Source organism: Periophthalmus magnuspinnatus, chromosome 9, assembly GCF_009829125.3.
Source record: "Periophthalmus magnuspinnatus isolate fPerMag1 chromosome 9, fPerMag1.2.pri, whole genome shotgun sequence".
Taxonomy (NCBI): Eukaryota; Metazoa; Chordata; class Actinopteri; order Gobiiformes; family Gobiidae; genus Periophthalmus; species Periophthalmus magnuspinnatus.
Genome location: NC_047134.1, coordinates 7118104 through 7133268, shown reverse-complemented (window position 1 = coordinate 7133268; position 15165 = coordinate 7118104).

Sequence of the window (15165 nt, the reverse complement as noted above, 5' to 3'; positions counted from 1 at the left end):
CTGCTGAAAGAGCGACGTGGATACACAGCAGCCACTGCAGGAAGGCCCCACATCCCAGAGACGACCCAACATCTACAGAGAACCTCCAAGCACCATCCGCAGAACCAGCTCCCCAAGGCATAGGTACCTAACATCTACTACAATGGCAGTCGACTTGCACATTCTGCTGACTGAAAAAGGTGGTTTGTGTAAACTAATAAATGCTTCCTGCTGCTTCCACATCCCAGATGAATTCAACAATATCACAGACATTATTAAACACATGCAAGACTCCATTCAGCCCCCCAGACTGACAGACAACTCATGGCTCTCGTGGCTTCAGTCCTGGAGCCAAGACTGGCTGTCTTGGGTTTTAACAACGATCATGCCCATTCTAATGATATTTTTCCTTGTATGCACTCTAACCCCATGTATACTGAAGTGCATAGTTAATGGCATGGTCAAGAACATGACAACCTCTCCAACTTTCCTGCAAGAGGACACTGAACACAATGTCGCATGGGAAACGTCTTCCCAGGTCCCAGATGAAACCGAAAATCAAAAAGCCTATCAAACGGACTCTGATTCAGATGATGAATTATTTGTATTGAACTAGTCACATGTGTGTTGTATTACGGACTGACCTTGCAACACTGTGAAACAACAATGATTATGCATTTTAAATCCATTCAGAAATAATGTGTTTGATAACAAGTTGTTTTAACAAAAAATTGCTTTAATTGTATATACATTTTAGCTAATTTTTATCTTTTGCGTTTTTATTTTTTGTGTTTATCATTCTTATTGGTCTTGGTATTATTATTATTTTTTGTATTTTTGTTGGTTATGTTCCTAATACAGTCATGTTGAAGTAAACATGTGACATGATTCATGAATAATCAAAAGGAGGGATGTGTAATGGAAATTTAAATATTGTGTCATTATTTTACCTTTTAGAAATCGCATGGTCTCATAACTAAAACTCATTTGGTTTGGTCGTCAAAGACAGTGTTAGAAAAACCTTTCATGTCAACCCTTTTGTTCCCTTTTGGTGGCTAGACTTGTTAAGATGTGTTGTAATGCAAGTGAAAGTAGATGCAACCAGACCATACAGTCGGCCTTCAATCCTTCCTTAGTGACCCCCTGAGGGGACCCAGCTCATGAATGTCTTCAGGAGCTGGTCTGACCACACCTCAGCAGAAGTACCACACTCCCTCCCCTGAAGTGTTCCACATCTAGTATTGTTTCTACTCCACATGCTACTTCACACCTCGTATTGTCTCTACTCCAAATGTTACCTCCTGAGGGGAACCGGCTCCTGAATGTCTCCAGGAGCTGGACTGACCACCCCTCAATGGGAGTGTCACATGCTTACTTTGAAATGTATGTCCTCTGGTCATCTCAAACTATATAAACTGGGTGCTTTCCAGCATTCGGGGTCGGACATAAGGGGGAGATGCTGTCGGACCTATTTCTTGCAAGAAATAAACTCTTGTCTGTGCTTCAACATTCATCAGAGCCTGCAAAAGGAGTCTTATTTCCACGACACTTGACATAAAAATTGGTCCTTCGAGCCGGATGTCAACATGCCTGCGTTCCTGGGGACGGGTCGTCGTGAACTGAAGACGGTCTGGGACCGCGTAGTAAATTCTACCTCGGCCAGTTGACCACGATCTGCCCTTTGGACCAGATAGACGACAACTACCGACGAACTACCATACGACCAAACAAGTGTAAGTAGTCTGGGACTATGGCTAGGAAAAAGGCCTAAAATTCAAAACAACTGAACTGGAATTAGTTTTTTGGTCAGGGACCAAATATAAAGGTTAACCTGAGTTGGGGACTCAGCAACTAATCTGGGATTACTTTTTGGTCAGGATCCAAATCCATAGGTTAACCTGAGTCGGGGACTCAAATGACTGTATGAGTGTAACGACCGTGAATGAGAGAAAAAGACACTTGATTTAAGATCCATGGTAATTGGGACTGGAAACTTAACGGTGTTAACATAAGGTCCCCTATTTCCATTGAATTCAAGAATCACAGTGGATTTTTATGAAGGCAATAGTGAGAAAGAACTGGTGGTTTAAAACGTCTTGGTATCCTTGTGATTATAAACACCTAGGGGAAAGATTTGACTGCTCAACTTGATCCCGGTGTCGCCAACCTCAGCCCTGAAATCGACACATGGGCTGGGACAACTCCAGAGATGAGCTGTGACAGGTGAGATGTGAAAAATCCACAATAGATATCAACTCAATTCTCGCTGTGCAAAATAGAGTGTGGGTACTTGTACAACATACATTTTAAAGTTTGGTTCTATCACCTTGCAAACTAAAGGCATTATAGGCGTTTTCATCTTTAATTGGGGCATTCGCATTTTCAGGAGCTCAACAGCTCCATTACATTACACCAATTTCACAGTACTCTGATACAAATGATCAGAGCAGTCCTTTCATACGTTGTGGGTGCTTCTGAAGTAAAAGTGAGTAGAAACCAGCAGCAAACTCACTCATAACTAAGTTGGTGTGTGGAGGGCACTCGTATGACTTTAGGAGGAATTCAGTGCAACTTTCCATAGGCACCCTGAACTTAAAAAGTGAAATCATGAAAAATCCACAATAAATATCAACTCAATTATTGCTGTGCAAAATAGGGCGTGGGGAATTGTACAACATACATTTTAAAGTTTGGTTTTATCACCTTGCAAACTAAAGTTATAGGCGTTTTCATCTTTTATTGATGCATTTGCAATTTCAGGCGCTGAACAGCTCATTTTCACCAACTTCACAGTGCTCTGATATAAGTGATCAGAACAGTGCTTTCATACATTGTGGGTGCTTCTCAAGTAAAAATTGAGAAGCAAGTAGAATCCATCAGCAAACTCACTCATAACTAAATTGGTGTGTGTAGGGCACTCATTAGACTTTAGGAGGAATTCTATGCAATTTCCCATAGGCACCCTGAACATGAAGAGTACAATTGTTAAAAATCCACAATACATCAATCAACTCAATAGTTGCTGTGCAAAATAGGGCATGAGGACTTGTACAACATACATTTTAAAGTTGGGTTCTATTACCTTGCAAACTAAAGTTATAGGTGTTTTCATCTTTTAATGGTGCATTCGCATTTTCAGGCGTTGAACAGCTCCTGAAACAAGATCACTGGAACGTCGTGCTCCAAGATCTGCTTGGTGCAAGTCCACCCAAAAGGTGAGCCACACAACATGAAAAAGAATGTATGCAATAATAGACGATCAACGTAACCAATCATTAGCAAAGACTGAGTTTTTTTTATATTGTTTGCAGTACAAGGCACAACCCTACACACTAAAAACCTACTCTGGTGTGACACAAGTAAGTGGCAGAAGAGCCTGCAAGTACATTGTTCAGTCATTTAATGGAAAAATTAGCTTTCTTCTCCCCATGCTTATAGAGTGCAATGCTATCCCCAACAATAGGGACGAGATACCCACCACAGAAGCTGCCTTGCACCACCCTCATCTGAGAGCTATAGCTAGCGAGATACCGCCCCTTGACCCACACGCTGGCATCCTGCTGTTGATTGGACGGAATCTTGTGAGAGTCCACGAGGTCAGAAAACAAATATGCGGCAAGCAGAATGAGCCATTTGCACAGAAGCTTGACCTAGGCTGGGTCATCATCGGAGAAGTATGTCTGGGTAACGCTCACAAGCCGAGTGAAGTAAATGCTCTCAAAACATATGTGCTGGACAATGGTCGCCCAAGCTATCTCACTCCCTGCAACAGTCCTTTATGTTGATAAAGGAGAGCTTCACACTGAGCAATTCCAAAGCCATTTCCAATCCACTGCCACCTTCAAGCTGAAGGGTATGACAAATAATAAAGCTTCTGAGTTGCATTACAAATACATATATCAAAATTATTGAATGCATATTGATTGAATAAAGTTTCTTAGGTGCATCACATCTACATATATATCTTTTGACACTGAAATCATAGAAGTTTTGAATATTGTCATGCAACCACTATTTGTATACTGAATTCATGTATCCTTTGAATATTGTACTCTTTTGAAGGTCATCTAATGGGCACCATGTTCATGCTAAAGTTTGAACAATATGTACTAACACCAAAACTATTCACTCAGTATAATATTCCAATATTAAAGGAGGCATTGTAAGATGTGAGTTATGGGGGGCAGCCAGTTCTTTGTAGAAACTCCTTTCACAGAGATAAGGCAGCCGGACGAGACCCAAGGCCGAAAAACAAGCCGGTGCTGCCCGGAGAAGTGAACGAGGCTGGAAGGAGGAACCAAGACGTCAACCTACTCATCACAATATTTGCATATTCATGTTACATGTTACATTTTATCCTTTGGGGCCAGGGAAAAGCAGACAGACTGCCTGCTGCACAAACGAGGGATAGATCATTTTGACCCCGGGTACTGTATTAGATTGTAACTGTCAGGGGAATAAACTTTTGAGATTTGAACTGATCGAATCCAGTCGTCATTTTGATAGAACACGCCTAACAAAGCCTACAAGTAAAGCCTACAGTTGAAAGCTTAGGAGAGACTGTTTTCTGTCAAACCAGTGAAGCTAACCGCCTTGCACACTCAGCTGAAGACCTCATCTTTCTCAAAAAAATGGAGCAGATCTTCAAAGATAACACTAACAGTTGGGTTGCACCACTCCCATTTCGAAGCCCAAGGCGCCTTCTCCCAGACAACAGGTGCAACGCAATAAAGCGGCTTGAGACGCACGCTTGACAAGAAACCAGACATGAAGGCACACTTCATTGAGTTCATGCAGAAGATGCTTGACAACAAACATGCTGAGCTTGCACCACCTCGCCCAAAAGACAAAGAGACATGGTATCTTCCCACTTTCGGCGTCTACCACCCACAGAAGCCTGGGAAAATCTGTGTGATGTTTGACTCCAGTGCTCAGTTTGATGCAGTGTCTTTCAATGATGTCCTGCTCTCCGGCCCTGATCTTAATAACATACTTGTGCTCCTCTCGTTCAGAAACTTCATCTAACAAGAATTTTATGTCGACAATGAGCTGAAGTCTTTTTCAACAGAAGCTGAGGCAATTGACCTCCTACAGAGGGCCCAGAAAATGCTTGCTCTCTCTAATCTACGTCTCCACAAGATAGCTTCCAACAAAGTCAAAGTTGTGAGTGCCTTCCCTCCTGAAGATAGAGAAAAAGAGATCAAAGACCTCGATCTGACAACAGACAAGCTCCCAGTCCAACGCAGTTTAGGTGTTATTTGGAACAGACACAACAGACACATTCACATTCGATGTTCCACGAGTGCAGAAGCCCTTCACTCATTGTGGTGTACTCTCAACTGTAAATAGTTTGTTTGATCCTTTTGGGCTGCTTGCACCTGTAACTATTAAAGGCAGACTTCTTCTCAGGGAGCTCACCAGTTGTGAGCAACGTTGAATGGGACAGCCCATTACCACAAGACATGTATGATGACTGGAGAAGATGGCAAGACTCTTTGCAGCACCTTACAACCCTACACATCCCTCATACTTATGTTTCCTTCTCAGTTTCCCAAGTCACCTGTCTAGAACTCTGCATGAAAGCTATGCATGAAGACTGCCACAATGAAGTTGGTTTCGTCATGGGCAAAGCCAGACTTGCTCCAATGCCAGAGCTCACCATTCCCAGATGAGAACTCTGTGCTGCAGTGCTCGCGGTGGAAATGTCAGAGCTCCTTGAAGATGAGAAGTTCAAGACTGACAAGATCACTTTTTTCACTGACAGCAAAGTGGTATTGGGATTGTGAGATTAATGTTTCATGTAACATGATATTATTATACTTGATATATTATACTTTGACCTGTATGTTTTTGTGGATGCCAGTGTGGCACGATGATGTCATGATGTACTTGGGACATACATGGACATGGAAGTGTTATGCTATGCATTTTGTACCAGCACATGCAAGTTTCCCAAGAAAGATCACATAAGAATATATTTTGCACACTTTGTCTTCATTGAACCCAGATAACATGTACATGTCTGTATATTCTAAGCTAATCATTAAGAGAATGTGACGTGTACTACTAGTATATAGAGCCCACTCTGGAGATGTAAAATTAGGAGAGAGGAGATCATGGTGTCAAATCAGTTTGAATCATGCCTGTGCCGAAATAAAAGAACCTGGTTTATGGATCTACTTGAGCCTACTGGACGTTTGTTTGCGGTGTGCCTCCGGGAAAAGCTGACAGTTTGGTGACCCCGACGTGATAATCCTGGAGGCACAGGCGAACCTTCTCCTTCACAGAACACCTGAGAAAGACATCGCAAAACAAACACGAGATCTCCAGAAAGACAGAGGCCTTTTTCATAGAATTTCTGTCAATTGGTTTAATGCTAAATTAATGTGATGTTTTCTTGGGACGTTGTGTGAAATTAATTATGTTATAACTTTAATACTATATAAAATGTGTAATTATTTCCGTGTTTATAGCTTAGCACGAAGAGAGAAAAAAAGCACTAGAATTAATAATAAGTAACAAGTTTACACTTAGATCAGCTAAAGTGTAATTAGAAACAAAGTTAATCATTTCCGTGTTTATGGCTTGGCACGAAGAGAGAAAAAAAGCATTGGAATTAATAATAAGTAGCAAGTTTAGACCAAGATCAGGTAAAGTGTGATTAGAAAAAAAGGTAATCATTTCCGTGTTTATGGCTTAGCACGAAGAGAGAAAAAAAGCAAGTTTTATAAAAAATACACTTAGTGGTTAAACTTTACACTAAAAAGAAAACAAAACTTTTAATCAAGTTTACATAAAAATGTGGTACCCAAAAAACTATATGTAACGCTAGCAGCAATTTTATCAACATGATAAGATCTCAAGGAAACGAACCTGTCCAAATGAATTACACCCAGAATGGACATGAATTATCTTGCCATTGTAAAACTGATCAAGGGTCAATAATTCAGATTGGAATTATATACAAGCCCTGTAACACAGAAGCATTAATAGATGGAACTGGCTTAACAGATTTAACTAAACCGCAACCTATTTACCTCGGTATGACATGAATTAATACTAGTGAAAATAGTCTGTTTGACGTCCAAATGATAAAAAGTGAAATTGGCACTCTTATGGAAAAGGTTACGCTTACTATTGGAGCAGTTTCTGAAACAAAATACACACAAGAAACAAAATTAGAGGCTATAATTAAAAAACTAAAAAATGAAATGGTGAGAGAAATTATTGAAAAAGCCAGAAATATAAGCAAAAAACGGTGTCCGTCAAATTTATCAAATATCACTAAAATATTAAAAGATCTAAAAGAAGGAGGGAAGTGTTATTTACACTTTGGCTGCATTTATTGCTGTCTTTTAAACTTTAGGATCCATATTGGTCATGGTTATATTGTTGTGTTTGCGTTTGACAGGGAACGCTAAGGTCATGACCTTAAATCCTCCTGTTTCAGCTTCTAGCTCAAGTTGGGATGTTGAAACACAAAATATAGAAGACTGATTAAATTAGGATAAAATTGGATGGCATTTATTAGTGACTGTATCTTTTTTGGCCAGACGGTGTATAGTTTTTATAAAGTGTTATTCATAAATAAATTGACTAAATACATAAGAATTTAGAAAACAGTTGATATCATTAGATGTTATTAGAAGATATAGATAAATGCTTAATTAATGTGAAATAAAACTGTTATTAAGAAAATATTAAGCTTGTTAAATTTATAAAATAAATAATAATGCATAAATAAAATTAAGAAAATATTAAGATTGTTAATTAAAAATAATAATAATAAAAATTATTAAACAAATAAAATAAATAATCTCAATTAAGAACTATAATAAGGCAATGCTGGCTCCTAGATAGATTTTGCACGCTATCTAAGTAAACTGTTTATTAAATAGTGACTTATTCTATAAAAATCATAGACTCTAGGTCTTGAATACAATCAAAGCAATATCCAAATTGTTAAACAGCAGCTGAGAAGGTAATTTAACAAAATACTATATCACAATGTCCCAATTAAATCACGTTAAACCAATTAATAGAGTTCTGGAAAAATAAGGCACTTCACGAAGAAACAGATCCAAAGAAGGCTCGAGAAAACCAGACCATCATTCAAGGCATAATCAAGAAGTGATTACTACTACAAGGAGAAGGGGGTAATCTTAAAGGAAGAACTTCTGAGAGAACCTGTTGTGGGAATATATCCAACTCTTGAAGAAATAACTAGCAGTAAAACATCAAAGAAAAGCAAAGGTCACGAAGCTGGAATGAAGACAACACAGATGCTGATGTTGACATCCTGGTACTGTGTTCCACTTCCAGACAGTGATGGGATGACTCTTCAGGTGGCCTACAACATGGAGGCCCCAAAGCTACGCTGTTTGAGTTCAAGTACCCCGCTGTCCTGTCCTCTCTGAAAAGCTTCACTGATAACAACCTACTGATAAGCAATGTGCTGGAGTGGAGAAACACTATTGTGGCCAGAATCAATGAGGCCTACAACGCTGACATTAACTACGACGTCCAGCTCAGCCATCTCTTCATCTTTTTCTGCAACTTCATTGTTGAGTTCCAGAAAAATGTCCAAGCTTTCCTGAATGCTGCCATCAAAGTGCTCAGGGAGACCCAGTTCTGTCCTCCTGGCTCTGAGGAGATGACCACCCTGCCTGTTGTTCTGAAGGATCTGACCAACAGCATTGCTACTGTTCTTCGCACCACCATCCAAGTTGTCTATGACAACATGGAGTACTACTACAATGCTTTTGTGGACACTTTTAGCACTGTGGAGCTGCGCATGCCAATCGGACATGTGATGACCGTTGGTCAAATCATCGACAATGTCGAAATAACTGGCAAAGGCATCTCTGACCAAATGTGGACTTCGTGAACAACATGGAGAGCCTGGATACTATGCTGGTCAAGATCAGCGAGACCCTGAAAGCGGTTGTAGACAAAACTCAAGAGTTTGTCGATTCCATCAAGTCTGACTATCTGGATGGTCTTTTGGCCAATGTGAACGCAGCATACAGATGAGTGGTGACCGCTGTGAAGGACATTGCAGACCGAGTGTCCACCCTGCATATGGAACAGCTGAACCCTGTCTTTGAGTGTCCGAGGAAGCTCAGAGATATGTGAAAGCCAGCAATGGCCGCCTGGAGATTGAGCTGCCCCTCCCTTGCTTCAGTGAGGAGCCTAAACAAACATTACCACCAACTCACACAAAGAAGGAGACTGAAGAACAGAAAAAGGGGGACTAACTACTGTGAAGTTACAATTGCAGAAATACCAAACTGAACTTAAAGAAGAATGCAGTCAAACATCTAACTGCTGATGTTTTTCCACAATTTGGGATTCCACAAGGCATAAGTCAAGGAGTTGTGAATGAATAAATGCCACTGTCAAGAGAACACTTGTGAAGGATGAAGAAAGTCGACCAAATCCGGACATCACTGGACACGGTGACCCTGAGGAGCAACCCCGACCTCCTGCTACCACTAGGGCTCCGGAGAAGGAGGAGAAAATGGGGAGAAGAAGATGAAGGAAAAGGAACGTAGACGAAGGAAAAGAGAAGAAGACGAAGGAAAAGGAGAGTATAGGCCATATTTTTTGAAAAATGTTTGGAAAATTTTCCATGTGTATTCTTGATTATGCTAATTATGCTCATTTCTGTTGTTCTAGTGTGTGGTACATTCCCCTTATTCATTGAAGTGTTGAGAATGGCCTCGGACAGCCAACAATCAAAATGGCAAGCCTCGATTAAACCAAGCTGACAACCAATAATACAGGTAAGAGACGATGGGCACTGAAAAGAGTAAAGAGAGGGACACCAAAACTTGTAAAATATTGTTATAAGGGACAAACTTGCAACATACTATTCAATCTACAGTATGTGAAGTGCTAGACTGTGTGCGAGACGCACCTGCTATAGACCATGCCTTAAATGTACAAATTGTCTGCAAAGATACATGTCTGACCAAGGTAAATGCTCACAATGATAAGGTTATAGAGATCGCCAGAGTTATAACCAGCACCAATGGACAATATAATAAAGAGAAAGATAATTTTGAAATTGACTTACAACAGAGAATTACTTTAACAAAAAATAGGAAAATTATGCTTCTTATCAAACGAACCTAAAACATTGTAGAGGGCGCAAATCAATTACTCAACGATGCAATCCTTTAATATTATCTATAAGAAATCCTACATTTTATGACTCTGGAATATTCCATAGGATTCCAGTGTTCCAAATTTGATACTGTACCCTGCAATAGAAAACTAAAGTTAAATTTTGAAGACTACATCTAAACAACAATTTTGAACCTAATAAACCTGTTCCAGAAAATGATTTAATCAGAGAAATAAAATTGAAACAAATTGAAACAAACAAAACTGAAATATGTAATGAATGAAAATACTTGGCTAAAATGGGTACAGTATACTGCTCAAATACTACATCAATACCATATTCTAATGAAAAAGACCTGACTTGTATACTTAACCTCTTCACTAAAAATCATTTGATAAAACTGATAGATGCTATCACTTACATAATAAATTACCAGTAGTAGCTTTAAAAGATGTACCATCTTGGACTATGGGAATGGCTACTTGTTTCCTTAAAGATGCAGTTATACATATAGACACAAGAAGTAATGATAAAAATGAAATGGAAAGTTTTACTGACGATTTCTGTTATTAGACTTTATCTTCTGATAATTATAGAGAATTTGCTTTTAACTGAACACACTACTGCTTGTGCAGATATTTGGTGGTTATGTGCAAATTTACGTTTGTATGCCATTCTATCAAAAACATGGTCAGGTGTTTGTGCATCAGTTATGTTAATTATTCTATTCACTATAAGGTGTAGCAAATTCACTAAATTTAAAACAAATTAAATTGTCATACAGAGTTAACTCAAGAAATAATCATGCATTTAAGAGGTCGTTGGCTTATCAATCTAAACCCAAACCCAAAGGATTGCCCTAGATATGTTGCTTGCCAAAGAAGAATAAATATGTATCAAGTTTGAAGCAGAATGCTGTACTTATATACCAAATAATACCTCTCCTGATGGGAGTATTACTAAGGCTCTGAAACACCTTAAGTCCTTGTCCATGGAATTTGCTAAAAATTCTGGCGCATCTGAAAACACTTGGTCAAATTGGCTCTACAAAATGTTTGTTATCTTAGTCATAATTGGATGTTGCGTCATCCCATGTCTTAGATTGCTGGTAGAGATCGAAGACATGGGCAGGGCCACTGCCCTAATGAAGAAGCTCCCTCGTCACAAATTTTGTTATTCTCTGTAAGGTCTCAACTCTCAGGTCCCGAATCAATTGACTAAGTTTGATAAAACTATGTAGATTGATCATTTGTCTTAAAAGATATGAAAACAAATTCTGAATCCTAGTAAGTGCTCCTTGTTTCTTATTTGCTGTCCGAGAATCATGTGTTGGTTTATGTTTTATGTTAGCCTAAGGGCTGGGTTGTGTTGTAATTGGGGTGATTAAAGCTAAAGCTAATATTTTACTCATTAGGGGAACTTTAAGTTGAATGCATTATTATGTGAAAGTAGTGTTTTGTTTTTAATTTTGGTTTTATGATCACATGTGATATGTGATCAAAAGGGGGGATTGTGCGATTAATGTTTCATGTAACATGATATTATTATACTTGATATATTATACTTTGACCTGTATGTTTTTGTGGATGCCAGTGTGGCACGATGATGTCATGATGTACTTGGGACATACATGGACGTGGAAGTGTTATGCTATGCATTTTGTACCAGCACATGCAAGTTTCCCAAGAAAGATCAGATAAGAATATATTTTGCACACTTTGTCTTCATTGAACCCAGATAACATGTACATGTCTGTATATTCTAAGCTAATCATTAAGAGAATGTGACGTGTACTACTAGTATATAGAGCCCACTCTGGAGATGTAAAATTAGGAGAGAGGAGATCATGGTGTCGAATCAGTTTGAATCATGCCTGTGCCGAAATAAAATAACCTGGTTTATGGATCTACTTGAGCCTACTGGACTTTTGTTTGCAGTGTGCCTCCGGGAAAAGCTGACAGGATACATACACAACAAAAACAGAAGATTCCACGTCTATGTGAACAATCGCTTCCAGAGAATCAAGCAATCTTCTCTTCCAGAGCAGTGGAAGTATATCCCAACTGGGCACAATCCAGCTGATCATGGTTCTCACTCCGTGGCTGCAGAGAAAATGGAATGCACAATATGTTGGTCTGGTCCAACATTTGAACTCGTTGACTCAGATTCAGATGCGGAAATTCGACAGAACGCTACTGTGCTTGTGGCCAGAACCACATCAAGCTGTTTAGGTTGTGCACATTTCAAAAGATTCTCAAAGTGGACCTCTCTTGTCAAAGCAGTGATATACCTTCGCCACGTCGCTCACAGTTTCAAGTCCAAAGATTGTAAAGGCTGGCACCTCTGCAAAACAAGTCTCACAGAAGAAGCCTTAACTCAAGCTGAGTACACTATCATCAGATGTGTCCAACATGAAGTATATGCCAAAGAAATCAAATGCATTAAGGCAAAACAAGATCTGCCACACAACAGTCATCTGTACAAGCTTAAGCCAATCATTGATGACATGATCTACTCCATGTAGGAGGATGCTCGTCAGAGTCAAGGCTCACAAGTCAGGAGGCCAATCCTCTTCTGTTCCCAAGAAAACATCACATTGGTACCCTGCTCATTCGACATCATCATGAAGCTGTCAAGCATCAAGGAAGACACTTCACTGATGAAACAGTGAGAGCAAGTAGTTTGTGGCGTGTTGACAAGAGGTCCATCAGCAGTTTCATCCATAAATGTATCACTTGCAGAAAAGCAGAGCAACAGAGCAACAAATCATGGCAAATCTGCCTGCTGAACATTTACAAACTGATCCCCCATTTTCGTATGTTGGCCTGGATGTATTTGGACCATGGGAGGTTACAGCTCGCCGTACTAAAGGCGGTCATGCCAACAGCAAACAATGGTCCTGCTTACTTGTATGTCTACAAGAGCCATTCATATCGAAGTTATTGAGACACTAAGCTCATCAAGTTTCATCAATGCTCTTCATAGGTTTTTTGCCATCAGAGGGCATGCTAAACAGTTACGGTCCGACTGCAGTATCAACTTCATTGGTGCATCCAAGGAGTTGAAACTGTGTCCAGAAGTGTGGATGACTATCTACGTGAACAAAGATGTTTCTAAGTGTTCAACCCTCCTCACTCATCTCACATGGGAGGCACATGGGAGAGTATGATAGGAATTGCACAGCGCATCCTTGACTCTATGCTCTTACAAGCAGGTAATACGTTACTTACTCACAAGGTCCTGACAACACTGCGGGCTGAAGTCACAACTATTATCAACGCAAGACCCTTGGTGCCCGTCTCTTCAGATCCTGACGTACCTTTGATTGACTCCTATGACTTTGCTAACTCAAAAGACAAAAGCAATCCCAATTCCACCTGGAGATTTCACCAATGCAGACATGCTCAAACACCAGTGGAAAAGAGTACAAGTTCTTGCCGACACCTTCTGGACCAGGTGACAAAAAGAGTACCTCAGCATGCTCCAAAGTCGTCAGAAGTTACAATACAACAAACCGAACCTGAAAGAAACGGGCATCATTCTTCTGAAGGACAAACAACTAAAGCGGAATGAATGGCCCATGGGAATCATTGTGAAGACTCTTCCAAGCAAGGATGGAGTTGTGAGGAAGATTGAGGTGAAAGTGGCATGTGACAATGCTATGAAGACCTCCAGACCTATCTGAGACTGTATTTTATTGTTATCCCTCACTGTTTAGTTTATAGTGGTATTCTTAAAATAATGCCAGGCGGGGAGTGTATTGTAACTGTTCTATATTTTGTTCATCCAGCCTGCTGGAGGGCGCTAGTTGCAAGTGTGGTCTTAGATTCAGCCAGTAGGTGGCCAGAAGGAAACAACTAGCTTGCAGAATTACAATCAGTCCATGATGTTTTGTGCTGTTCAATCTGAAGCCATCCACTCATTTCTATCCCTTTGAATGGCAATATGAGTAAGTTTTAAGTTCAATATTAATGTTGGCAGCTATATTTATTACAGTTTATGTTATATTTTATAAACGCTAATTTCAGATGAGATAACAGAGCCTATTTGCATAGTGTAACTTTAATGGACACTGTTTACCATACTGTTCACTGCTTACTGAATACTTTTGTATTTTGTATCGTTGCAGTTTCACCTGCCTGTTCCTTGGAGGAAATGATGCAAGGGAGAGTTTAGCTGGCTGTGAAAATCAATTAGGGCACAAGGTCACGTCGGGTGCAACAGTACATTGGTAATAGAAAAAAAAGTACTGCCATTTAATCAGAATCAGAATCAGAAATCTTTTATTGCCATAGTCTGTGAACACAGTTCACAAACTAGGAACTTGCTTTGGTGAAAAAGTGCAACATAAACACACTGAATAAATACAAATACGGGCATGCACAAAGTTAAAAAGATATGCTTAAAAAATCAAATGAAATACTTAAAGGGAGAAAATATATACAACAGCAGCATCAGAACAACAGTGCAAACATGGCTTATTAAAGTGACCGGTATTATAAAGTGTCCAGTTTAGTGCAGATATTATAAAGTGTTCATGAGACAAACAGCAGAGGGGAAGAAACTGTTCTTATGGCGAGAGGTTCTGGTCCCAATGGACCGTAGCCTCCTGCCAGAGGGAAGTGGCTCAAATAGTCCATGTCCAGGGTGAGAAGTGTCAGCTGCTATACGGCCTGCTCGCCCCCGAGTCCTGGAGACGTACAGGTCCTGTATAGATGGAAGGCTGCAGCCAATCACCTTCTCAGCAGAGCGCACAATGCGCTGCAGTCTCTGTCTGTCCCTGGCAGTGGCCCCAGCGAACCACACAGTGATGGAGGAGGTGAGGATGGACTCAATGATGGAAGTGCACCATTATCTGGACCGGCAGCTTGAGTTTCCTCAGCTGCCGCAGGTGGAACATCCTCTGCTGGGCTTTCTTGATGAGGGAGCTGATGGTCGGCTCCCACTTGAGATCCTGGGTGATGCAGGTGCCCAGGAAGCGGAAAGAGTCCACAGTGGTGATGGGGGAGTCCGTCAGGGTGAGGGGAGGCAGGGGGCCTGTGACTTTCCTGAAGTCC